The sequence below is a fragment of the Agelaius phoeniceus genome, chromosome 2 (genome assembly GCF_051311805.1).
Source record: "Agelaius phoeniceus isolate bAgePho1 chromosome 2, bAgePho1.hap1, whole genome shotgun sequence".
Lineage (NCBI taxonomy): Eukaryota > Metazoa > Chordata > Aves > Passeriformes > Icteridae > Agelaius > Agelaius phoeniceus.
The window spans coordinates 29,157,287-29,183,156 of NC_135266.1; the positions used below are offsets into that span (position 1 = coordinate 29,157,287).

At 40.3% G+C, this 25,870-nt stretch overlaps 2 protein-coding genes across 40 annotated transcripts in view; one reads left to right on the forward strand and one right to left on the reverse strand.

Moving 5' to 3' along the window:
- LOC129117135 (uncharacterized) overlaps positions 1 to 25,870 on the reverse strand; it is a 63,269-nt gene that overhangs the window by 21,837 nt on the left and 15,562 nt on the right. The gene's annotated exons all lie outside the window — the stretch shown is intronic.
- The window catches only part of LOC129117132 (uncharacterized), a 66,255-nt gene that overhangs the window by 21,615 nt on the left and 18,770 nt on the right, over positions 1 to 25,870 (forward strand). For 10 of the 39 annotated variants that reach the window (XR_008533809.2, XR_013180853.1, XR_013180850.1 and 7 more), the window contains 4 exons: positions 3,092 to 3,177; positions 12,347 to 12,473; positions 16,170 to 16,322; positions 17,303 to 25,558. The gene's annotated coding sequence lies outside the window, so the exon portion shown is untranslated. The other 29 variants (XR_013180855.1, XR_013180860.1, XR_013180857.1 and 26 more) reach the window with 11 other exon arrangements.

The following is a 25,870-nucleotide window of genomic DNA, read 5'->3' on the forward strand; positions in this document are numbered from 1 at the left end:
GAGGCATGTATGAAGGTATTATGTGAAGCACTGTGTTACCTGGTGCTAATCAATAAAGCAAAAATGTAGCTTTTTGACAGCACTTGTAATTTTGACTATTGCAATGGTGTGCCATTTCTTTGAATGCAGTACGCTTCTGTGCCCCATTAAAGCATGGCTGGCATCGCTTTCAACTATTCACAAATGCTGAGATGTTGAAAAATGTAACATTTACAAAAGATACATCTGGTGTATATTTACAAGGCTCAGGAATCATTTAAATAGTGCCTGTGCCATCACCATATTAGGAGAAAAGTTAGTCCCAGCCGCATATGTGAAATCAGTAGTCAAATGTGTGCTGGTTGAAAGTCCATTGCTGTGATATGGCATTTTGGGGTATTAAACATGAAAATACCAACCTGGGTAAAATGCTCAAATTAGATAAATATAGACTTCCATTACATATGTGACAGCTACCTATAGGCACCTGTATAAACGGTGTGGTCAGAAGAGGGTTATCGGTTTTGAGGGATAAATGCTTACATTTTTTTTTAAAGTAAAGCACAATCTTTGGCTTCTCATTGAGGAGTGTCATCACACCTTTGTTCCTGTTCTTCAGTGGGAATTGTAAGACCTACCTTGGAATCGAGGAAAAGGCTATTGAACAGCTTCCTTTATATCACATAACATGTCAAGGACAAAAAGGTGTTTGTCTCCTCCTGCCAGTGCAATACCACTTAAGTTACATTTGTAAACTATTTTTTAATTAATGCGATGGGTCATGTTTTCACCACACTAAGGCAGGAAATTCAAGGTAAACCAGATACTCCTTTTCTCAGTCACACAAACATGAATTAAGCATGTAGCATCAGACTTAATTTCAATTTCTAGGTCTGTAATTGAATCTAGCTCAATGTGAACTTTTTTCTGCACCATCACATTGATATCTGGATGTTAGTGACATTATTTAAAGCAACAAATCAACCTATAGGACTGTGTTCAACTGTATGTTGTTTGACAGTAAATGGAATAAAAAAATGTTGCTTTTCTCTCGGGGCAAATTTGTTAAAGGGTTTTCATCTTTTGTCAAGATATTTAATCTTGGAATGTTACAAAAAAAATGCACAGTTTGTACAAGTGCAGATTTCTGCATGCACAGTTTGCCTGATTGCTAATTTGGCTTAACACACTTAGCTTTAGCACACATGAATGAGAGAGGAAAGATAATTTTTGTATATATCCTTCTGAGTCAAGTGTGAGTCGCTGAACTCTAAGGGAAGCAGGTATCCGCTTTTGGGGCTGAAGGCTGTCACTCTGGATCACCCTGTACATCAGTCTCAGTTCATGCATGCCAATGAGTACAAATCTTAACAATGAGCAGTTGAATGATGCCAGCAGAAATGAATGTTTCTGAAAGCTTCAGGGTTTTTGGAGAAAGCAGCTGAAGCCAACTCTGTGGCACTCACCACTGTTGCCTAACTGAAGGAGGGCAAGATTTTGGCACAAGCCTCCCATGTAATGGACAGATTTGAACACACCTTTGTTTTTCAACAGGCTGAGTAAAGCTGGTATGGGACTATAGAATTAAGCCAAAATGCCCAACCATGTTATTTCCTCAGAGGGGTTCACTAAAGAACAACTTCAACTAAATTATTAGCACTACTAGTAATTATTATTATTAATTCCTTTTGGTAAGCCTGTCTCTCCATCACAGTAGCAATCACGTGCTGGGATGTCTACTGCTTAGGACATCACACTCCTTTGGAAGTGGATGCTTGTTTAATTGATAGATTGCAAAGAAGGTCTGACCTATTGCCTTTTCATGTTTTGCTTTGTTTCAATTGCCCGGACTCTCACAGCTCCTTAGTAGCTTTTCTGATCCATCATGTCAGGCTGGCAGCTGTGCCTCTGCACTGTGCCTGCCTGCCCACCGTGAGCCAGATTTCACTCTCAGATGCTTGGCATGCCCTCCTCCCTCACTGTTCTCTCACTGGAGAGCTGATTTTGCCTTCACCTCTATTAAACGCCTTGGTTTTAATGGGAACAACTGCTTTCTCTCATGGGTCCTCAATCCTGTGCTCTAGGTGTGCAAGGACAGAGGAGGAGGGCACATTTCCAGATGTCCCTAGGTGTGTGCTACGCATGCGGGATCAGGCTTCTTCCTGACATCTGCAGACCCAGCCCTCTAGCCCTCCCAGCAAATGGTCCCACTCAGAACCATGAGCATTTTAATTTGGAGATGTTTTCCCCAGGCTGTGTAACTTTTGCCCTCACTGTGGATTCCCCACTTCTCTTGAGCCTAATTTCCCTGGGTCATGCAGGCCCACAAAGGATGGCATCTCAAATGAATAAACTCCATTTTACATCAGTCCACCTGAAAAATTGTCCTCAGAGGTTTCCACCCTGTCCCCAACATAAGGAGAAAAGGTTGAAATTTTATAAGCAGATTTCCAAGAAGGAACAGATTTTTTTTTTACTGCCAAGCTGTATAATAGGTGTTTTTGAGAGGTCGTTAACTTGAACAGTATAGTCAGAAACAGTGTTACACCCCACACTGCATCCATCGTTAAGCAATTAAGTTACTGATGGGCTTTTACATTTATTTACCTTGATGGAAAGATATGTTTACCGAACCTGAGTACAAATCAACATGAGGAGGTGGAAGTTCAGAGTAAATTTGACTAATGATGTTGTGTTTTCATCCTTAAAAGAAAGAAAAAAAAAACCCTCTCTGCTTTTGATGCTATTTTATCTTCATTGGAAGGGATCCGAAATGATCCCAACTGTCATGTGAGCGCTCAGTTAGGCTTAGATCCTCTTTGATTGCAGCTGAACATCTCTCTCCGTTGGCTCATACCTTTCCTTATATGAATACAGCATACAGCACTTCAGGTTGTTTACTGAACAGCACTTTAACTCTTCCTCTGTGAATGCCCTCACGATTATATCTTTAAGCAAAATTTGAGCTGTGGCCACCTTTGCCTGAGGAGATGTTAATGCGGCCTCATTGCTGATGTGAAGGAAGAATTTTCTTTTGCTTTCACAGTAACTTCTGAAATACAAATAAGAAATATTTATTTCATGAAACTTAATTCTCTCTCCTTTTTTTCAGGCCCACTCTTTTCTCCAGTCTTGGTATGAGGATTTCTCTCTCTCCAAGTAATTCCTTAGCATACCCTTGAATGGCATCTACCACACGTGAGCATCCTCCACAGTCTCTAAGATACTTTTGTTGTTTTTCTTCTTTGAACATTTGTTTTTTTGAGATGACATTGACAGACATGAGGCCTAAGTCTGGAGATGTTCTGTGGGTAGAACTCACATTTATTTCAGTATGTCGAGCAGTTTTAGGATCTGATCCATATTGAAGACTAGCATGGCGTAATGAGGCCTGGGCATATACAACAATATGTATTCTAACATAGCTCACTCAAAACAAATATGTTCCCTTCTCTTTGGCTGGTATAAACAAACAATCTCCATTGTGTTCTGCATGGCTCTGCTGCGCCGCCTTGCACATGGCAAGAGCTTGGCTTCCCTGTTCACAAAAACAGCATCTCTGTTCTGCAATGCGGTGCGTGCTCAGACAGACCTGCAGCTTAGGACACCGGTCCCAAACTGACTGCTGGTCTGGTGTTAAGTCCTAGGTGAGGGAATGAGGGAATTTTTCTTGTGACAGATGTACTTATACAGGGTCTTGTTTCTGAGTCCTGTGCACTTCAGTCAGACAATACCGACTCTGGATTCCACAGCTGGAAAGCAGAGAATCAGTTGTTGCAAGATTCCCTCACCCTGACCCACAAAATCTTATATCCTTGCAATAAAAATCGTCAGCTTTGTGAAAAATTCGTGATGACTCGAGGTGGAAACATTAGCAGGGGTGAGCTCAAAACTCATGTGTGAGACCCATTGTCTGTGTGAAGCAGAGTGAGTTTGAACCCAGGTGTTCCTTCTGTGATTGAGCTCAGACTTTTATGCCATTTTACAAAGCCATTACCTTCTCCTGTAACTTGTGCTGGAAGCAGAGTGAGCTGTTTTGGCACTGAAATGATTTCATTGTTAGGCTAAGTGTTACACAGATGGCATTCTTAAATGTAAAATTCTTTTTATGATTCTTTCTATTTCATATTTATTTCATTAGATCATTATTTATGTTAAAGAGTCACTATTAATCTGAAACGTGCTCAGCTTGAAAGAAAATGTTGAGAGGAGTTTCAGGTATCTGATCCTCAATCCTTTAGTTTTTTTGTTTTGCATTTTCCTACTTAAAATGGTTTTTTCTGTCTCTAGGTGCTATGTGACAGATCCACACAAACAACAGAGGGGAAAGAGCCTCACTTAACTGATTAGAGGAGAGAAGCAGTGAAAGGGAATATGCACAAAGCACTGCCAAATTCACAGAGCAAAGGAAAAGATAAAAAATAGAATAATTTCACCGGCCTATTTTTTTCTCCATAGAGTAATGTAAGGTATTTTTTATACTAGCAACAGGGAAAGAATTTTCAGGAAAAAATGTGATTTCTTAATTAAGGAGCTCTAATTCAAAATATAGTCATTTAATAAAGAGTGGTTATGATAGAAGCAACTACTCATTCGTATCAATAATTCATTCAGAAGTAAACAATATCAACATATTAGCATTTATTTTTCCATTTAATAGGCTGTGATTTAAAATAAATCTAAATCATCATAATCATTCTGCTCCATATGCTGGGAAAGAAAAAGTCACCTTAAACCAGATGCATATTGTGAAAAAAAGGAAAAAAAGAAAAAGAGGAAGACAAGTTGTTCTAAAGAAACAGCATATGGGAGAAAATCTTAAGCCTCAGTAAAGATGCTCTGCTTTGTAGATGACAATTTAGTTTTGAACTGAAAGAGGGTATGTTTAGATTAGATATTAGGAAGAAATCCTTCACTGAGAAGCTGGCGAGGCACTGAAACAAGTTGTCCAGAGAAGCTGTGGATACCCTATCTCTGGAATTGTTTAAGCCCAAGTTAGATGGGACTTTGGGCAAACTGGTCTAGTGGAAAGTGCCCCTGTGCAGGGCAGAGGGGTTGGACTAGATGGTCTTTGAAGTCCCTTCCAACCCAAACAATTCTGTGATTCTAGAATTCTGTGATAACTATGATTCTATGATAACGAGGCTGAGTTATGCCAAACAAGATTCTGGTCAATAATTTTCAAGAGCTAGAAGTCAAATACTGATTTCATTCTTTTAGAAAATTAAGAAAAAAAGGGATTTCTGTCATTTCCTTTTAATCAGGAAAAGGCAATAAATGTGATCAAGAAAAATTCAAGTTCAAAGATGTTTATGTATGGAAACAATAGGCTGTTTGCAAATCCTTATGTATGGAAACAATAGGCTGTTCACAAGTTCCAAGTTGGCTCTGCACGTGTACCTGCTTGTGTGCTTGGAGCTGCATTTATTTTTCCTGTTGCTAATTACATAGCCAATGCCTCTCCTAACTTGTATCCTTAGCTACCCACAGAATTTTGTCAGCTGACAGCTCTTTTTCAGCTCCCTTACACATCAGCACTCCTGGAGCAAGCTCTGTTAAAACTTTTATTTCTGTCACCTGTCAGAGGTCCAGAGAGCGGCGTTTGGAGCCTGTGGATCAGGGCTGTACTTTGATTTTTTTTTTACTTTTGACATACTGAAAAAGGAATGGAGGGCTCAAGGCCTGGTCAGCCTGTGCTTCCCTGCTACAGTATCTCGAGAAGTCGGTGTAGGTCTCCTTCTTATTGCTTTTTCTGTTTTTGCTTTCAGTAGGTGAGGCCAGAGGCTGTGGTGGAGAGTGGGGTGTCAGCACTCTGCCTCTTCTGCTCCCATGTCCAAGGCAGCACTGACAGCACACTCTTTGGGCCTTGGTGCAGCCATAGGGCTCTCTTGTCCTTGGATGAGCTCAGCAAAGCCCTTTCTCTCCCCCAGACAGAGAGCTCTGTATTCTGTCCGGGAAAATAAGACTGTGCAGCCCTTCTTCCCCAGAATTCCAGCAGTGATGCTCTCGGGGACCTCTCAAAGGGGTGGCTGCAGTTGCAATGCTGTGAGCATTGCAGGTTAACTCTGCAAAGAGGTGTTTTCTTAGCCTCTCAGGTGAGTTTTGTCACCTGTGTCATTATCCTGTTACTCTTCCAAGATTGTTCTTGCTGTCCCAGCAAAGGCTGCCCGGATGTATAATCCCAGGGCAGGCAAGTTTAAAAGGTATCTGACTTTTGTTCTTTTCCAATCTCTGTCATGCTTTATGCTGTTAATATTCCTCCAACAATTTTTAAGGAGAAAAGTGAGTCATGATTGATTTTCCATACCCTAACAGAGAGGAGCCATGTATTTTCCACAAGCTATTGCATTATTTCTCTCTCCGGTGTGGCTCTGATTAGTGCTGGATGAAACTCAAAAGGAGGATTAGTGTAGAGAGACTCCCATATGCTTGGATGCATTTCTGAACTGTGTACTATCCTCACTGCTTTTGATGAAAAAAGCTGGGCTATAAACCTGATGAGAACAGGCTTCCATGCAAGATGTTTAGTATTTCCTGCTTCCATTTGGGCCAGGAATACAGCACACCCAGCCGCTTTTGGCCCTGTAGCTCTTGGTCACAGGCCTGCCTGAAATTTAGAAAATCACAGCGGTGGAAAATGAGTGGGAGAGTGAAAGGAAGTTGATTTTTCTCCACTTTAATAAAGGCTAGATTAGGGTTTTGTTCCAGTTTTGGCAAAAGCTTTGCTGGGGGAAGGGCACAGGTAGAATGTTTTTATATTAATGGAATTGGTTCATCTGTCTATTAGATGGCTGCACTGAAGTGCAAGTCCCTTTTTATGGTCCTGAGTAAAATAACTTGTGCTGCTTTTTAAGGGCTGTCCCTCCTGGAAAAATTAAAGCTGAATGTAAAACTCTGACTATATTGTATTTAAGGAAATTGGGAGCTTAAGAAGGAAGCAAGATGAAGAGAAATAGTGAAAAAGGGAGAGAGGGAGGCCTCCCAAAGATAAGCTGCTACAGTGAGTTGGGCTACTGCTTGGTGTCACACATGGGGGCTTCACTATACCTAATACCTGATCATTTTTCTAGCTTGTAATTAAATTGTAAACAGTGAAACACAAAACAGCACTGAAATTGACTCTAAAACTGCTGGTGTACTGCCATTTGGGTCTATCTTCTGTAGTATTTTCTTTTTTTAGAAAGAATTTCCCAATAGTACTGTTATCAGACGATAATTTTTGCTGATTTTCCTCTCCATTACAAAAGTTTCTGAGTTTGTGAATGAAAGGCTATGAAGGGCCAAATCCTTTGCTTCTCAGTCTATTAGTAAACTAATGTTAACTTACAAGATTTGACTGAAACCTCAGGCTCTGCCAGCTGGATGTTTGAGGAGTCCAGGCTGGCTAGGTAAAGAAACACCTTTTTCACATGACCCAGCTCGGCTCCCGAGTTGCCCCACAAGTTTCCATCAGTACAAAGGCTGACTTTGTCTGCAAGGAGCCACTCAGATTACGGTCCCTTCCAGCTGCATTGCCCCTGACCCCAGTGCTGCCCCAGGCTGCCCACGCTCTGCCCTCCCTGCACACACGGAGACTTCAGCTGCAGCTGACAGCGTTGAGTCTGCTCTTGAGGGTGGCCTTGGATGTGTTTTAAAAGGCAGTGCAGACGCTCTGTGAGGATAACATGGAATGATTATTTTAGGGCAGATTTTTCCCTAAAAAAAAAAATAGTTCTACATGTGCGCAGTTTGATCTTCACACAAAAGATTTATATAAGAACTCACTTCTCTCTGTCAGTTACAAAAAAAAAAAAAGCATGCTGGCAGGATTTAGGGAAGTGTGCAGGCTAAAGGATAGAAGCAGACAAAAGGGAGTTTTTCTTCTAAGAACATCTGCACAGCTGGAACCCTGGCAGTGCTGTGGTTTGAAAGCCTAGGTGTTGCCTGGCTGGGGCAAGGGACAATGTCTGTTTGGCACCCTCCTGACACGCAAATTTGGCCAGAGGTTCTTAGAGCAGTCTCAGCCATGTCCCTTGCTGTGCATACACAGATGCATGGACATTATTTTGCCATCAAATGCCTGTTTTGGGGAATCTTCCACCCTGGAGGTAAACTGTACATAAATGATCTGAGGGTAAAGGTGAAGGGAGAAACTGTGATTTCTTTACATGCTAAAGTAGATATAAACCAGGCACAGAGTTAACAGGAATAGAATATCTGCAGTGCCTCTAGATCAGCAAAAACCAAACATCCCTGACTCCTAGATGCCATGCAAAAACGTGCCTATAGCTCAGGCTGGAGAAACTTAACAATAGGTCTGTTAGAGAAACAGCCCTGAGAGCCTAGCAAGGATAGGAAGGCTCCCTTGAGGCACCTGCACCCCAAATGTCCTTGTAAGGTCAGATCACCACCTACGGGTAGAGCACGGGCTAGCTCAGTCTGATCTGCTTTGTGGCATGAAGGAAATGCATGTGTGAGACTGGAGTTGTTCTGATTTTTGTCTGTCTCTGGCTGGCCCCATTCAGCCATCTCTGCCCTTGCTGGGGAGTGAGTCCCAGATCCAAAGACAGATTCTAACAATACAGCCTGTGTGCATGCCTCTAATATAACATGATGCTTATAACTGAATATAAGTAGGGATGAGGCTTTAGATCTTCCTCAAATCTCACTGTAACTTTGAGATTGTCAGACAGTGCTGAAGTGAGAGATCTGGAGTAGGAAAATTAGTGAACACAAAAGTCATGATATTTACTCAGTTTATGCATTTTCTCTCTTTTTTTTCCATAAAACCTGCATAACTGGCATGTAATTGTTTTGCTAAGTGAGTCTTGAAAGAAAAAGTCTTGATAGCTGTCACGTATCTTCTTTGTAGTACAGTGTGTTGTCCTCAGAAGATAATCAGTAGAACTTGCTCAGAAAAACTTAATCAGCAGAACTGAGCACATTGTCAGTGCTTAACAAATAATAAATTATAATAATAGCTGCAGTTCCTTTTGACACAACCTATCAAACTTTTGCTTTATTTCCAGGAGTACCTTACTTACCTCTGTTTAAGATTTAATACCTTCTACAACTCTGCTTGTTATGGTTGAGAGAACTGGTAATACAACCTAACAGGGTGGAAGTATTGACTGCAATAAAATTTTGACAAAGGTCAGAAACAAAATACAAAGAAAATTCTTGAACTGTTCCTTTCCACTTACTAGTGCTGCTTTATAAATCTTAAAATCTGAATTCAACAATAGATTTGATCTGTTCTATTGTTAAAATGTAAAACACTATGCTTACAAGTTAATAGAATCACGCTTAAATTTTCTGATAGTCTGTTTTTTAAAAGACAGACTCATTAGGCTTTCTTTACAGAAAGGTGAATGTGTCCAGAAGCACATCTCTTATTATTAATTATTTTTATTATAACAAACTTGAATGGCTCAGAAAGTTGTTAACATAGCTGGGGCTATCACTTTGCCACCATTGTAGTTTGGCCTTGGCTTGGAGTTACTAACACTCATTTCATTTTCTGATCATTTGGTAGTTTTTATGCAATTTGTTGGTGGGTTTTACTGACTTAGAACAAGACACATATTCACGTCATAGAGAAAACCATCGGGTCAGCTCTAAGCTGCTGCTAATTGTCACAGGCTTAAATGGACCCGTTTCAATTTAACCCAGTTGAGGATCTGACCAATGATCACAACTGGCATTAATTAGCAGATGTGTTATCAGACTCCGTGGAGATGTCCTGGGTTGAGTGACAAGAGAAGCGCTCAGCTGCTGCAGCCGGTGGAGCTGTGCCAGTTTGGCAGCTGATGGCACAGCGCCCGATGCTGGCAGGTGGAAAGGCCGGGTCACCCCTGATGGAGGCACGCTGGTGGCTTCTGTCACCAGTCTCCAAGTAGAAGGAGCTGCAGACAGAGACCAGAGCACCAGGCATGTGGTTGTAGTAAAGCACAAACAACACAGGACTCCTGGGAGGAGGATAGCAGGCAGGGAAGACAGGGAGGATAGAGTGCTGAACTGACTTGTCCCTGAAGCTGGATATGCACAAGACATTGCACTGCTAGAGAAGCAAAAGCCACTAGCAAATGTGTTGAGGCTCTGGCTTTCCATGTGTGCCATCTGATCTGACACTGTAATGCCAGTTGCAAGTGTGTGGCAGAAGGGTGAGGAAAACACATTTAAAAGCAGGGGATCCTGAAAAGCAGTTGAATTTCACAGAGACAGCTACTGACAGTCTCAGTGCTATTATGGCTGTAAACTAGAGGTTTGGACCATGACTAGAAAAGTGTCTTGAGCAGGTCATGGGAGTGAATGAAGAGCAGGAATGAGAGGCTGCAATTTTTTCAGGGAAAAAGGCATCCTCCCTTTGCACTTCTCTGAGTGCTGTGTGGGTTAAAACCAGGCCAATAACCTGCCCAGATATTGCTCAGTAGCAGCCAGTCCCTCTTTCTCATGCCTACCTACCTCCACAGGATGGTGGCAGGAACAGCTAATGGCATGGGACCTTTGTAAAGATTTATGGATTCTTAATATTTACTGGACAAAATTGGACATCAGGTAGCTCAGGGAGTAATTTTTTCAGCTCTTGACAGAGTTTGGAAATTAGCTTAACTGACCCCATGTATTTTGATGCACTGTGAAAAAAAGAAATTGATTTAATTGTGAGCTCTTTCTTTGTAGGAAAGGAAAGGAAAATAGCAAGAGAGTACTGGGAATGGAGATATTTTTAGACTGGTTGCAGACCTCTGACCCAGCTGATAGGAAGATGTAGACTATCCAAGGAAGGCACTACCACCTGCAAATTCTCTGTTACCCTTCCTGCCATTTCTCCCACCACTCAAAGCAAGATATGAAAAGATGTTTATACATCATTTGCTGTGAAAATCTGGGTCCTTCTCTGAATAATTATCTTTGGGCCTAAGGCCATGAAAGGGGATGACTGAGACTCGTGTGGGATATAGATGTCCAAGTCCAATTTCCCTATCTACACATTCTTTGCATTTTTTATCACCTGCATTTTTGATAAGAATGTTCTTAAGACATCTAAAACCTTTTTTCTGCTCATGTCTCTTCGTCAGTCACCAGCTCAGCTAAGTTGAACTTCCCAGCAGTTAATCCTGATTCATCTCCTCAAACCATCCACTGCTTCACCCATATGTCTTCCAAGAGTGTCGTGGTAAAGCACATGTAACACGTGATCAGGGCTGAGCAGTACACAAAGTACAGCAGCTGTGTTCACCGTCATTCAAAGGCATTAACTTCAAACTCCACCCAAGCTTCAGGGGCTTCAAGCCCTTATCTCTCATCTGCAGAGAGAGCAGGAACCTTAGGTAGGAAGCTGCATGCTAAATATTCATGAGGTTAGAGGTTTTTCATACTTCCTGCAAAAGTGATGCTGACACATGTATGGTTCTCTGGGAGGAGTTTAAGGCAATGAGGTACAGAATACAATCTCCAGCCCTCCACTGCTGAATTAGCTTGGTGTTTTGGATTAATGCAAGACAGAGGATCTCTTTTGGTATACTCATTGCTGTGTAAGGTGTTTCTAAAACACTGTCTTCAAAGCCAAATGAAAATACAGTGGTTTTTCAGAAAAATCAGTAGAACATATCCTCAAAGGATATGATGATTATTGGAGTTTTAATTAAAATAGCAGGTAAAATAAGTATTATAGTGTGCTATTACTTCTAAAATAACAACAGAATAAAGATGCCCATTTCTTTTTTGAGTGCAATTTTCTAAATGAAAAAGTAAACATTAATATCTGCAGAGATCTTACTGATCTTGTACGATAATTTAGAAAAATATCCCTATTAGGGATAGTTATATATGCTTTTTGTTGGAAATGCAATCACAGGATATGCACATAGCTGCAATCTGTAGACAGATTAAGTAAATTAAATCACTCAATGTCTTTTTTCAATAGCTCTAAAGTTAAAAGTAATTTGCAAAGAAAATACTCAGTTTCAATTGGTTTGTAATATCTGTTAATGATCTTTGGAAAAATTTCTGATAACATGCAGGAATTCCCTCAGGGGCAGGGTTGTGAATAAGTGGATTTTTTTAAGTTTGAGATGTCATTAGCTAGTGATTTCTTTGAAGTAAAAAGCTGTTACAGAATAAATTGCAGAGGTATACAAGTGAACAGGACAATCATTTTTATGAATAATATACATTATTTCCACTGTGCTTTCTGGCCTCTAAAGAAATAATTTACAATCTAGCTTGCCATTACAAACATTCTGGAAGAGCAACTGCATGAGCATTTTGTGCTTACTTTATGTGTATTCTTTGACTTTATATAAAAGAACACCTTGATGGTATAAAACTACCAGTGTAAGGTGCTGATTTGCCCCTTTTAATTTTTTTTGTTTTCTTTTCCCCCCAGGAGATAACTTTTTGAACCCACAAGGCTGAAACAACTTCCCTTAACTGAAATGACCCCAGCACAGCTATTCACTAGAAGACATCCTCCTTGATTTCTTGGGGGGCCCGTAAGATGACTGAAGTTGTAGGTAAGTGCAATCATGTCAAAAAGTGCCTCTATTCTTTTGGTACCTTGCCAACATGAACATATTGTTAACAGTTCAGAGATGAATCGGGTATCTATCATGCCCCACCACAGTAAGGTAATATGAGATAAGGCAATAAGGACAAATGAGATCTCCTGGTTCTGCTCCCACCTTAGGATATCTCAAGTAGAAAAGAGTGCCAGAAACATCATAGAACACACTTGTCCACGGGGAATGTTGTCCCGTTCCAAGGTTCAATTATACAACTCAACCATGGGCATCTGAGGTTGGACCTTCTGCTTCCACAGGTTCCTGTGGGTGGTAATGGGTTTGGATGGGGATGGAAGGGATGCAGGTCTGGATAATGTGGCACTGGGACTCCAGTGTGTGCTGTCACACCAGTCATGAGATACAGTTAATTGCAGCCATTGACCTTTTGATTTCCTCACCTTCCTCCAAACCTTTTTTGCCCTTTTTACCTTGTTGGACTTGGTCATCTTATTCCTGCAGACCTGCAGACAGAGCTGAAGACCCACCATGCTAGCATGAGTATGACTGATGCCTCCAAGGTTCCCATACAGGGCTGGAGGAGAAAGGATTTGTCCCACTCTAGAAAGAGATGAGACAGTCACCACTTTGAAAAGCCTCCTGGACTTTCCTGACCCTCTGAAGGCCCAGTGTGGTGGTTTACCATGTGTGAAGGTGCTGTCCTGACACTGCCTATTGATTGGCACATACCATGAACTGCTGGGATGATTGGACATCATTGTATAGTAGCAGCTAGTAAAACACAGATTTTTTAAGGCTACAAGCAACCATTATTATAATCTAATCTGATCTTCTGCATAATGCTTTCAACTGAATTTAACCCAACCTGAGCTTTGTGTGAAGATTTGCTTTTATGCCTAAGATTGACTTCTCATTTACAAATATGATGCTGTTTCTCTCAGTACTAACCATGTGATAGCAAGTTCCATTAATTAGCTGTACATTGTTTGGAAAAGCAATTACTTTCATCCATTTAAAATTCAATACCTTATTGTATCACCTTGCAGGATAGGAAAGACTTTTTCCTCTGCTGCTAATTAAGTTCAAAGATTCTGAGGACAAAATGTTATTTATATTATAGTCATGCTTAAGTAGAACTCTGACGAAGCCTGGGGATCCCATCACACAAAGTGAGGGAGACTGTGCAAGCCCTTTGGGACTGAGACTGTTTTAATAGACACATGGCACATTTTCAAGGAACATGAGTGATTAAACTGAAAAAGCTGCCAGTAAAGTCAATGGATTGTTATCTCTCAACCACCTATGCCTTTCAGAAGAGAAAGGTAGGGAAAAGTGAAATTTCTAAAAGTTAGACCCAAAAGATTAGTTAGGAGTGTAGTCAAGTTCCTTGGAAAGGACTTTTCACAAGTGCATGAAGTGACAGGACAAGGGACAATGGCCATAAGAGGAAGAAGAATAGATTTAGATTAGATGTTATGATGAAACTCTTTACTATAAGAGTTTCTAAGTAAGGCACTGGAACATGTTGTTCAGAGATGTGGGACGCCTCACCCTTGGAAATGTTCAAGGCTAGGTTATAAGGGACTCTGAGTAACCTGCTCTAATGGAAGGTATAACTGCTTATGGTGGTGGGATCAGAATTAGATGATCTTTAAGGTCCCTTTCAACCCTAGCCATTCTATGATCCTATGATTTAACAAAGGAAAAGTGTTTCTAATATGTAGCTCTGTGTCCTGTCCACTGTCCATGAGTCAGATTGGCCTCCAGTGGCTGAAAGTTCTTTAAAACAACAGGGTACACTGAGGAAAATACCTACAATATCTGGTTCATGAAAGGTCCCAGAGCTTTCCAGAACTGCTGGGGTCCAAGGACATTTTCTAGATTGTCTGAGACAACAGCATGCGGTCTAAGTTTATGGAGAGGCTTTGTTCAGTTCAGTATGATTTGAATCATAGATCTCTAAGATCAAGTCCAAACATTAACCTACCACTGCCAAAGTCACCACTAAACCATGTCCCTAAGAGCCATATCTATGAATGACCCATGAGAATATATTTTTCCTGAGAGACAAGGCACTGCTTATGTTCTTTCTCTTTTCTCAAGAAATTTCCCATCCTTTTGACTTTTATCATTTTTATTACCATTCTCTGGACTTGTTCTATTTCTACTTTCTTTTTTCAGGGATGAGGTGACCAAATTTGAAGACAGTATTCAAAGTGAGGATGTGCCACTGATTTATATAATAGCATTATAATATTTTCCATATTATTCTCTAAAACTCTTTTCTTTGTACAAACCCTGTAAGATTCTTTTAATTCTTTGAACTACAATGCCTTTTAACATCTGTAGTTTACTCTGATCAGATTTTAACAAAGGAATAAAAGGCTCCATTTTTCACATAGAATTTTATTTATTGTTTGAACTTTAGAGGAGAAATTGGTTAACTTGCAATTTAAAATTCTTGGCAATGTAGACCATTGGGCAAGGATTTCATTATCTATATGTATTTCTATACTTTCTGTAGAAGTGTGTGAGGCTGAAAGTTAGTGGATAGGATCTTCACTCAATAGGCTTGTCTTTTGCTTTATAGACATGGACAAAACCTAATTTGGAGCTACTGGCATTCCCAAAAATGTCAGAAAGGGCATTCACCTCTACCCCCTTCCTGATGAAACATGCTGGAGCCCAACATTTACATGCTGTTCATGCAGGACCAAGTGTGCATGCAGCACCTGAATTTTGCCATCTCCCACATACTGCACCTCAGACTTCCATGCCAGGCCAGGGAAAGATCCCTTTGCAAATGATGCACTTGATGGCTGCAGAGGGTGAGGATCTTGCTCTTGTGTCATGGCTTGGCATTATGCCTTCATCAGGATATTAGAAAAGGCTCAGGGAAAATGGTTACAGCTATTCTATCACCTGAGACACTTCCGGCAGCTCCTGCCTTTCCTTAGAATTACCAATCCAAGTAGTGACCCTGCCTGACCCTACTTATCTTGTAAAACCTGACAAGATCACAGCCTGAAGCAGTATAGCCACAGGCTCAATACTGGCTACCAAAGTGTCTGTTTAGTATTTTCAGAAATGTTGCTCTAAAGATTTACAATACCAGCTGCTAGATATATGGACAGCACCAACACAGCTCTGATCCCTGAACATTCAGCCCCACTTGCACAGAAATTTGTGTCTCTCAAGGGGCCAACACTGAGCTGCCACAAACTAGTGATTCCCTACCTGCAAGCAAGTGGATTTTAAGTACAATTTGATTATATATATATAAGACATTGGGTAAAAGTATTTGAAAACTATGGTCTTGAGTTCAGAATTCATGGTTAGTTTTTTTAATCAGTTGCATTACTGCTTTAGCAATAGAAAGGTCTCTGCCATTTCTGTGTAATATATATAGAATTTACTTTTAATTTGGTGTAGAGAATTTTCTTCACTCTTCCATGACCAAAGCAGTTTTTCATTAGAAGGTATTTTTAGATGAACTGTAAGTTTCCTCCCCAGCAAAAATTTTAGCTGCACCAAGTGAAAGCAAATGCACATTTCCTCAGATATCTCTAAGGATAAACACAGGTTTAAATATACAAAAAAATTTAAGGGTTCAGTTGCATATGGGTTCATACACCGGATGCATTAAGTTCTTGCAAAGTTGTGTGGGCTTTTTTCCCCTCTTCTTTTTAGAACAGCAAAGACTTGGAACAGACATTGAGGTCCTATTGCTCCTGTCGGAAACTTCTGTTGACTGCAGTGTGAGTTGGATGGGACCCAGAGAAACCAAATACAGACAAGTAATGATGAGTTGGCCATACAAGCAAGGAAAATCACAGATAACAGGTGCACACCAATTAGCAATGTATCTTTTGGGTCATCCAGTACATCTTCCTGACACTATGAGGTTGTTTCTTATGGCATATTTTTGTGAGTTTTTTTTCACCTAGATTAAATTTCCTAAGTGATGCCATATCTCAAGGGAGAGGTTGTGTTGTCTAGAGTATCCTGTTGTCAGGAGTTTTTCCCTGTTGTTAACGTCATCATATTTCTTCTATTTATGTCCCTTTGCAAATTTCCTTCTTTCCCTTCTTTGATCTCTTTTAACTAGTGTGATGTTGTCTTTAGTTAGCATTAAGGCAACTCATAGATATTTAGCTCACCTAATCTTTCCTACTGTAGCAGTCCTTTCACCCTTCTTGTTATTCTTCATTTCTTCTCATCACACAACTGCCTGTCAGTAGCTTTTTTAGTTATGAGATTTTAAAGATGTGGTGCATTTCTCTGATCTAACAACAGATCTGGTTTAGAGCTGAGCACCCTTAGTGTCTTGTCACTTTGTCCAGGGGAAAGCTGCAAGCATTCTGAATAGGCACACAGGTATCCTACTTGAACCGCTTCCTTAGTGCCACGTTATTGATCCACAAAACACTACTAAAACAGTTAACCTAGGAATTAAAAAAATAAAGTACATGGCATTTTTTTTTTATTTCTCATAGTGTAAAAAGACAGAATAGCACAGATAAAACATCTTTGATGCTGTTGAGATTATCTAACTCTTGGTCATGAACATAACAGACTAACATTATGGAAAACATCATCTTCCATAACTACATCTGAGTGCTAGAAGAGCACATTGTAGAAAGTAATTATATACACAGAGACAAGCCTAGCTGTTCACTTCAGGCAATAAGTTCTGATCTACAAACTACAGTACTCCTTTTGTGCTAGATGAGATCTTGGTTGTAATTGACTGTCTTTACCTTTGTGTTCTGTTGGATTGGAGGAATATAATTTTAATCTGCTCTCTTTAAATTTCTATTAAGGAATGTTTCAGCTACCTGCAGCCTCATCCGATGATGCTTAATGAACTCAGCTAGCTCGATCTTCTGTGCACCAGGGATTTCTTTAAATGGTAAACTGTAGGGATTTCTTTAAATGGGTAAACTGTATAGAACATTGTTTTCAAGTTTAACGTACTTGGAATTAACCTTATAAAATAATGGCATCTCTAAAGACAGGTTATATACATAGCACAGACACGTATGTGTGCATTTATATGTGCATGTCCGTGTATACATGTGTATATATACATAAGTGCACACATATGTATAGAAATGCTGATATTCACCTTTTTGAAATCTTTACAGCTAGTATTAACATGAATGTGCTGTTACATTTGGCAGTGTTATACATTTTTGTTGGAGTTTACTTCTGTAAGATAAAATCATAAAGATAAGCTGTGAAACTCGTGCAGCTGATGACATAATTCTAGAATCTCGTGATGCTGAATCTCATATTTCTATGAGTGTGGGATGGATGTTCCTTGTTGAAATAATTGTACTGCCTATTGAAATATATGTTTCCTTGTTTTTATGTGGGCACTGAGATGTCCAAACTATTAAACATATATGGTACAATGAGTCCTGTGTTTCTTATTTATTCTAAAGAAGGCAATTAATTTCTATGGTTTTATTGTATAATAAAGCAAATTACTCTAAGAATCTCTTACAAGCATAGCAATAATCTGTGACAGTATGCATATTTACTTTTAATAATGATGTCCAAATATACATATGTGCATATAAATATGCATATATGTATATACAAACACAGAGAGACATATACACAAATTAAATGAAACCAATTAGAATGTGGCATAAGTAGGTTCAGAGCTTACCTGTTATGGCTGTGTGAAGGGATAATTTGAGCTACAGGGACATGCAAGAAGACATAGCTCAGTATACTCCATTGGCTCAGTCTCATTATGCTCAACCGTGACAGGCTGTGCGCTAAGGCGGGGTACCAGCAGACATTTGTAATGACAGCTGGTTCAAAACAGAGCTTTCAAAGTAGTGCAACACCCCTAACTTCCTTCCACATCTTGGTGTTTGCCAGTGCTTAACTGAGGCTGGTTCTTAAGGTCAGATGTTCAGAAATAAGTTATTCAGAAAGAATATGATTCTTAATGTTTGAGCTGTAGATATGTTCAACCTATAGGCTTTTTGTTGCTCATGAATTTGCATTTGAGCTCACATATGGATTACGCTTGTCTACTACCCACAAAAATGATGGATGTTTCTCCCTGATACCATACCTTATTTGCCTGGGTTGTCCTCTATCAATTTTTTCACTCTCTTGTGGGCTACATAAACTGATATTCAGGTGAGAGCCCTTTCTTCTTACTGGGACTGAAAAATTCGTCATCTGCTATGCTGAGAAAGGGAGGAAAAGCAGCTTTACTTTAACATCACCCATATTACACCCCCTATCCTCAACCAACCAGGAACACAGCAAAAAAAAAAGCCCAACTGAGCTTCAATTGTTGTGTGTGACTTTTCCTGGTGGATGCGAATAGAATCTGGAAAGACACATACTCCTCCTTGGGAGAGAAAAGCAAACAGGTTTTATCTATTTGCAATTAAACTCAGGGAAAAATAACCAGGCACAGAAAGCTTGTTTGAAGGTAAGATATGAATATAAGTAAAGATAAATATCACTACGCTAAATTCAAGGCAAATGTGCCACATTGTTATAATTATTACAGAGAACATGTGCTAATTAATTGTTACACTGTGCTGGTGCAAGAGTTGAGTATTCCATGTGGGACAAAGAGAGGAGCTGACCCTGGGATGCTGTCGACTCATGTTTAGAAGCCAGTGTGTGAGGAGCATGCCATGAATGTCCTTGTGAAAATGAGACTGGTGAGCTGATTTGGTCTTTGAAATTACTTTTCAGAGGGGTTAGAAAAATATTTTAAATCTCTGATAAATTTTTGTTATACTGGATGACTGGACTGCTGAGTGTGTGCAGTGTGTTCAAAAGCAGTTTTGTGTTTATCATACCACCTGGGGAACCTAAGCACTGTGTCAGGCCTTCTGAGGAATTCAGACAAAAAATAGCCCTGCTGTTAGGGGATCTTCAGTGCTCCTAGGACACTTCTCTGTAGATGAAATCAAGGAGACCTGAGCATTGGGGGTTCAGAAAAGCATTGACCATGTATCTATCTGTCTTTTTTGGATCTGCACTCATTTCTGGAGTATTGACTCTGCTCTAGCTGGACATGCATCTGGGGAGATGTTGAGGGGAACAGGATGGGTCTGTCCTCGTTTCTGGAGGAGGTATGGGTCTCCTGCAAGCCAGAGGTCTGTTTAGGGCTGTTTCCCTGCAGCAGGCTTGCTTGGCTTACAGACACCCGTCGTGCTAGCTCCAGCACGGTACGTGTGAGCAGTGTTGGCCACGCTCACAGGCTGGCGATGCTCCTGTTTGCCATCAGCCTTCCCTCCTGGATCAGGGCCGCTACCGATTGCTGAGGGGTGGCCAGGAGCAGCTCCCTCTGGTGAAACTCTTTTGTGCTTTTATCTCCCTTTTCTTGGCAGTAAACTGCCACTGGCTCCCAGCCATGGCCCTCTCGCCCTCCCCAGTGCCCAGCTTGCATGCTCAGCCAGTGCCTACATCTCTTCCAGCAGCTGGCCCTACTCTTCCTCCACAGCTGGCTGCTGCCCCCTACTGTGGTAATTATTATTTATTATGGATATTCAGTGTACATTATGTGTCCAAAGTCCAGTAGAGTCTGAATCACTACCAGGGTCCCACTGTGTGGGCAGAAGCACACAGTCATGCAGAGTTGTATCACATTGATATTCACTTGACTCTCACACAGGGAAAGACTGAGGGGAAAGGGGTGAAGGTGGCTGTTGGCACCTATTAGCACTATCTGATGTGACACCTACTCTCTGTGCTGTGTTATGTGACTCCTGCAACAGCACAGCTGAGCGCAGAGCTCCTTTTTCTCCACCTTGCTATCAGTAGCAGGTCTCCTGCTATTCCTGTTACCTAGCTGGAAACACCTGAGGTGTTTTCCAAAAGTCATGGTTGCTACATAGTCACAGTTTAACTCCCTGTTGCTGTGAATGCCGACATTGCTTGGCACAGCATGGCTATGTGGGATACCATTTTCTTTCCTATTTCTCTCCATCACCTTCTCGGAGTTTCTTTGTTCATGCGTCCCTCTCCTAACACTTCCACATTCCTTCACACCCTGCCTCCCTGAAGACACTACCCTCAGCTAAAAACAGAGGAGCTGTAACTCCCACAACTTAGTGCACAGGCAAAAGTACCTGGAGGGAGAAGCAGATTTCTGTACACTTGGAAAAATACAGAATCCTGGACATATTCCACACATGTATGTGCATGTGTGAGAGGCAGGTTCTCAGCTGTGCCCTGTTCAAGAGGATGGAGCAATACTGCTCCATGGCAGCTGAGGATCTGTCCCAATATGTAAATGTAAATATCTATTTTTACAAACCCTCCTACAGTTTGCTTTTAAAAAAGCTTTCTTTTTAGACACTGGAAACATACAAGCTAGACAGAAATGTCCCACTTTCTATATTTTCTCTAATTCCTACCTGTGACTTCCTTTGAAAGCTTTCAAAATCTAATGGATTCAAGAGACAAAGCGAATTAAAACTGGAGATGCTTTGCCTTCAGTACACTGGGCCTAGTCTACAGGAACTAAAAAAAAAAAAAAAAACTGGGAGAGAAAATGGAAGGGTACAAAGCCATGTAAATCCAGATAATTTAAAATGTTTGATTGTAAATAGGCTACCAAACCAGCAAAATTCCCACTGTCCATTATTTGTAATCTTGTGCTCTTTCAGCTAGCTACAGCAAGTTAATGTAAAGAACAAATACTTACAGTCTCTGCATCAGAGCACTTTTTGCCATGGATCACTTTTTAAATTGTTTTGCATTTACATTTAATTGCTTCCTTTGCATGCTATGTGTACACATGCACTCCTCCCACCCCCATACTTCATACGTAACTCTTTTATAGGCTGAAGCCTTTGAATATGGAGTATTCAAACCTCAGAGCACAAACCTCAGGAGTTTCAACCCAGGAACTGATTTGTCCTCTTTTAAGATGGGAACCACATGTGTGACATGTGAATCCAGATCTTGGGTGGATTCTGGATACACTGATTTGAATGCATTGGATCTTGGGATTCAGACTCATTTATTTGTTATGACACTAGTCCTGATACCTACTGCTGGGTGTTCACCTTTCCCTGCCTCATAGAAAGAGAAAAGCTTCTCATATTCTCTCCTTCCAGACTGATTTGTAGTTCATTCCAGGATGGAATCATCATCAAGTATTATTCTCAGTTTTATTTCTTAATATTCTCTGTGACAATTGCTTATTATTGGCCTCCATATAACTTTTAGAATCTTTGGATCATTTGGTTGTCTTTCTCTGAGAAGACTCTGTCATCCCACTTTTCCTCTGAAGGCTGCTCCACTGGTTTTTCAAAGTAACTGAGTGCACTTTCCCCCCTGGTAACTTCCTTAGTGGTTTGGGAGACTGAAGGACACCTTCATGGGGTGTTCTTGTCCAACAAGCTCTCTCTTGAGCTGTTGTTCAGAACTAGTATTTTTGGTCTCCCTAAAACTGTGGCAAACTTCAAAGCTCTTTTATTTCCAGGATTTTCCTCATCTCCTTTTGAAGACAGGCAACATAATAGGGCTTCCCAGCCTTCTTGTGCTGCTGCATTTTTCAAGGGAAGAAGGCATAGTCTTGTCAGTATCTTGGCTTTTTCTCACTTTATTTCCCCTCAGAACTCCCAGATGAACACCATCCGGTTGTGGTGATTTACTGCACTTGAGTTTCTCAAGTTACTCTACAACTTCCTCCTTAGAGACTTCAATCTGTATAAAGGCCATACTCTGATTTTCTTTGCAAAGTGCCTTTGGCACAGGAATTTCTACACTGCTCTCAGCAGCAGACACAATGCAAGAGATTAATTTAACTCCTCTGCTAGCTTGTTGCACTCTTCTGACCCACCGTATATGGCTTTGTGGGGATTTCTGCAATGTTTTTGTGCAAAGTCCAGGCTAAGAATAGTATTCACCAACAGGTGAGGCTTGTCTCTCAACTGGTATTCTCTTGCTGTTCTGCTGAAGGATATTTCTTTAGGTTACTACAGCCAATACCAGTACATCTTATTTGATTGGTTTATTAAGCCCAGTATCATTCCTTTGCACTATGTCTGTCACACATGGGTTAAATTCTCACCCATTCGGACTGGCACTGTCCCTAGAGAGATGTTCAGGTGAGGAGCTGGTCCTGCAGGAAATCCTTCCCTAGTGCTTTGGCAATCCACCCCCTGACAGGTCACAGCAAAGGGACAGGATGAGTGCTCAGCACCACAACCCAAGAGGAGCGGGGTTTATATCCTAAACCGTGGTCTGGCCCTCATCAAGTGAAAACCCTTTGGTCTTCTGCCTTTCATAAAGGGAAGTTGAAGGGCTGGAGCAATCCTTTCTCTTTTCTGCTCTTTCTTTTATATATTTTTATTTCTGTTTCTTCCCACTCCCTTTCTGTTTTGAGAAAGACGGAAACTGCCGTATGGCAAATTCAGTCTTTAATTATTTTGAAAGACAGAACTAGAACATCAGAAATGGGGCAAATACTTTCCATGTCCTGTTTAATTCCCTGGCCAGTGTAGATTGGCCTTCAGTCCCAATATTTCAAAAGAAGGTCAGTTTTAAGAAAAAAAAATGCTCACAAAAACTACTGAGCTTTGTGACTTAAAATATATTTCAATGAACTTTGATGCTCATTACTTGGTGTGTTTATAGATTCAAACCCAAGAAATTATCTTAATTTGTACTGCATTCACTAAAGAAATATATGTCTGGTTTGAGACACAGACAAGCATCCCTTTGATATGGTATGGATATGAGATTGATGTTCACTAGAGCTGCCTAAGGCCCAGATATGGAGACTATATCAGAAATCATTTCCATGACCTTCATCCATCAAAGCGAAAAGCGTTTATGCTGTTGAGTTTGTCCTAGCTTTCTGAAAGGAAAAGCCATAGAAAGCCTATTGTGGGTATCCTTATTTCACTAACTTTCTTATTTCCAATGAAGAATTAAAATCTGAAAGCTCTATTTCTCATAGGCTTTTGTGAATAAAGACCCTGAGCTTCCTAAAACTTCCTAAATTGAAGTGAAATATGTCTCAAGATTCATAACTGCAGAGCTGTCAGCTGAGGTCCAGCCTATGAAATCTATGTCAAGATACAAACAGGCATACTCATCCCTAGCACATCTGTCTGTAATAAATGAAAATGCCTTAGAAATTAGTTGGGTCTTTCGTTTTCTAAAATTTGGCACTTCATGTACAGACCAGGATTCTTTATAAATTGCTGTGGCTGTCTTAGAATTAGCTATCTAGTCTCAGATAACTCTTCTTTCCCTGTCTATCATGGGTAGCACCTCCAGACCTGTGTTCAACCATTTCATATGGCCATTATAGGATGGTATCTCATGTGGCCATATGAAAATAAGTCTCTGTTACTGTTAGAGTCTCTTTCTGTCTCAACTACAGAGGGAGTGTAGGCAATTGCCTCAGAGTAAACCACTAAGGTGATACTCTCTCTTGGCTAATGTCTTGGTTTATTAACATTTTAAATTCAAGGTAAGTAATTCTGATTTGATATATGTTTTTCTTTCACTGTAGTCTACAATAATGACAAATGCCTCCCAAATATCCCTATTCTAATCTGTTTTTCCTGAAATTATTTCCAGTTTTTCTGCTTATGTAACTAGAAATGCTACTTTCTTGGTCTCATTTTCATAATCTACAGGTATTCTTATTTTAACTTACAATATTTTGACTGAATGTAGTGATATACTAGGATCCCACTCAGCACATGAGCAAAATGATCTTGTAGTACTGTACAAAGTTAAGATACCAAGAATAAATTGCAGGGAGGCAATTTTAAGATGCTTCTCCTAACTGATATAACCAATTTTGTACAATTGTAATATTGACAGAAAATATCAGAATACATATTTGAATTAATTGGAAAGCATAATTTCAATGGGCAGAACAAATATAATGTGTTGACATTTATAAAATACGGTTAGCAATAACTAAGTGAAATAATTGAAATCATACTATGCAGCACATAAGGCAATTTCTCAATTTTTGCACTCTGCCTTCTCACAAAACAAGCAGGTTACACAATGCTCTAAAATGTAACGTTCTAGGAGATCAAAAATCTTTCAGAGGCCATTGGGAAGAGACACCAAAAGGTATACAAAGCACAGAAAACAATAAAGAATAGTTCTGTAGAGATCGATAGCTCTTCCTAATTAAGAAGCAAGGCAAGACTTGGCCTTTTATTTTAATAATGCTTCCACAACTTGAAAAGCCTGCCACATGGCATGCTGGTGAGAGAAGAGTACCAACTACTGCTGTTGGAAAGGTACAAAAAGCAGCAAACCTTTATTTTGGCTTTTGGGTAACTTTGAAATCTGTTTACTGTGTGGAATGTATGTGCTGTCAGGACACAGGCTGGTCCCTTCTCAAAACCTCTGCATCAGCAATCAATTTTTCTCATTAAAACTTGTATGCTATTCTCTTGCTCTATTCTCTCCCTCTATAAGATACTGAAATTATTGTTCAAGGCTCAAATTCTGGTTCACCTGCCAGTGGTCTGATCACACTCACCATCACATCGCGCCAGCTCCTTACTAAACCTTACCCAGGAATGTGCAACACCTTCCTTTCCTCTTCATGCGATTTTTGCCAGGACTTAACAAGGCAGATAGGACAAGACAGATAGTGCCTGGAAGTGCTGCCTCCTGTGTCAGTCAGGCTTCTAAAAATCCCCCATGCCCCCATATGGCTTACTGTGGGCAACTACAAGAAATCTACACAGAATGCTTTTTGGAGAATGACTTCTTTGCATTGCCTGTCTCACACATTTCTGCATACTCCCATGCAGTAGTCTGCACTTTTGCTTGGGATGATAGGAAATATTCACAGACAAATAACAAACAGCTGCTCTCATCATCTTCATTGATGTCAAAGGCTGTTGTGTAGGTGAACCAGGAGGGAAAGCCTATTGTAAAGTGTGAATCAAGTAAAGACTATGTTGAAACATTCCACACAATTGAGCACGTTTTCAGGGATGATTACTTCTTCACAGTACCCAGAATATTGCTCCCTTCTCTCAGTAGGACCTACTCCCTGATGAACTGCTACTGAATGGAGGAAATCTGTGCCACAGGTACGATGGTTGATCCAAAATGTATGATTAGGAAACATCCTTCAGTTGGTGTTGAAAACAGAGATGAACAAGAAATGAACTTTAAATGCAAATAAATTGGTTGATTACATCCATTCCATTCATGGGGTGATTCGTGGTTGTCTTCTCTCTGCAAATTTTCATCAACATTGAAAGGTTTTGCCAAATCTAAGAAAATATCAAGACCTTGGCATAAATCTCTTACTTGCTCATGAATTTGAGTCTAGTCAACAGTTTCTCATTTAGTTACAAAGCATTTTTAAATTTATTTATTACTTCTGGACTCTTTAAGAT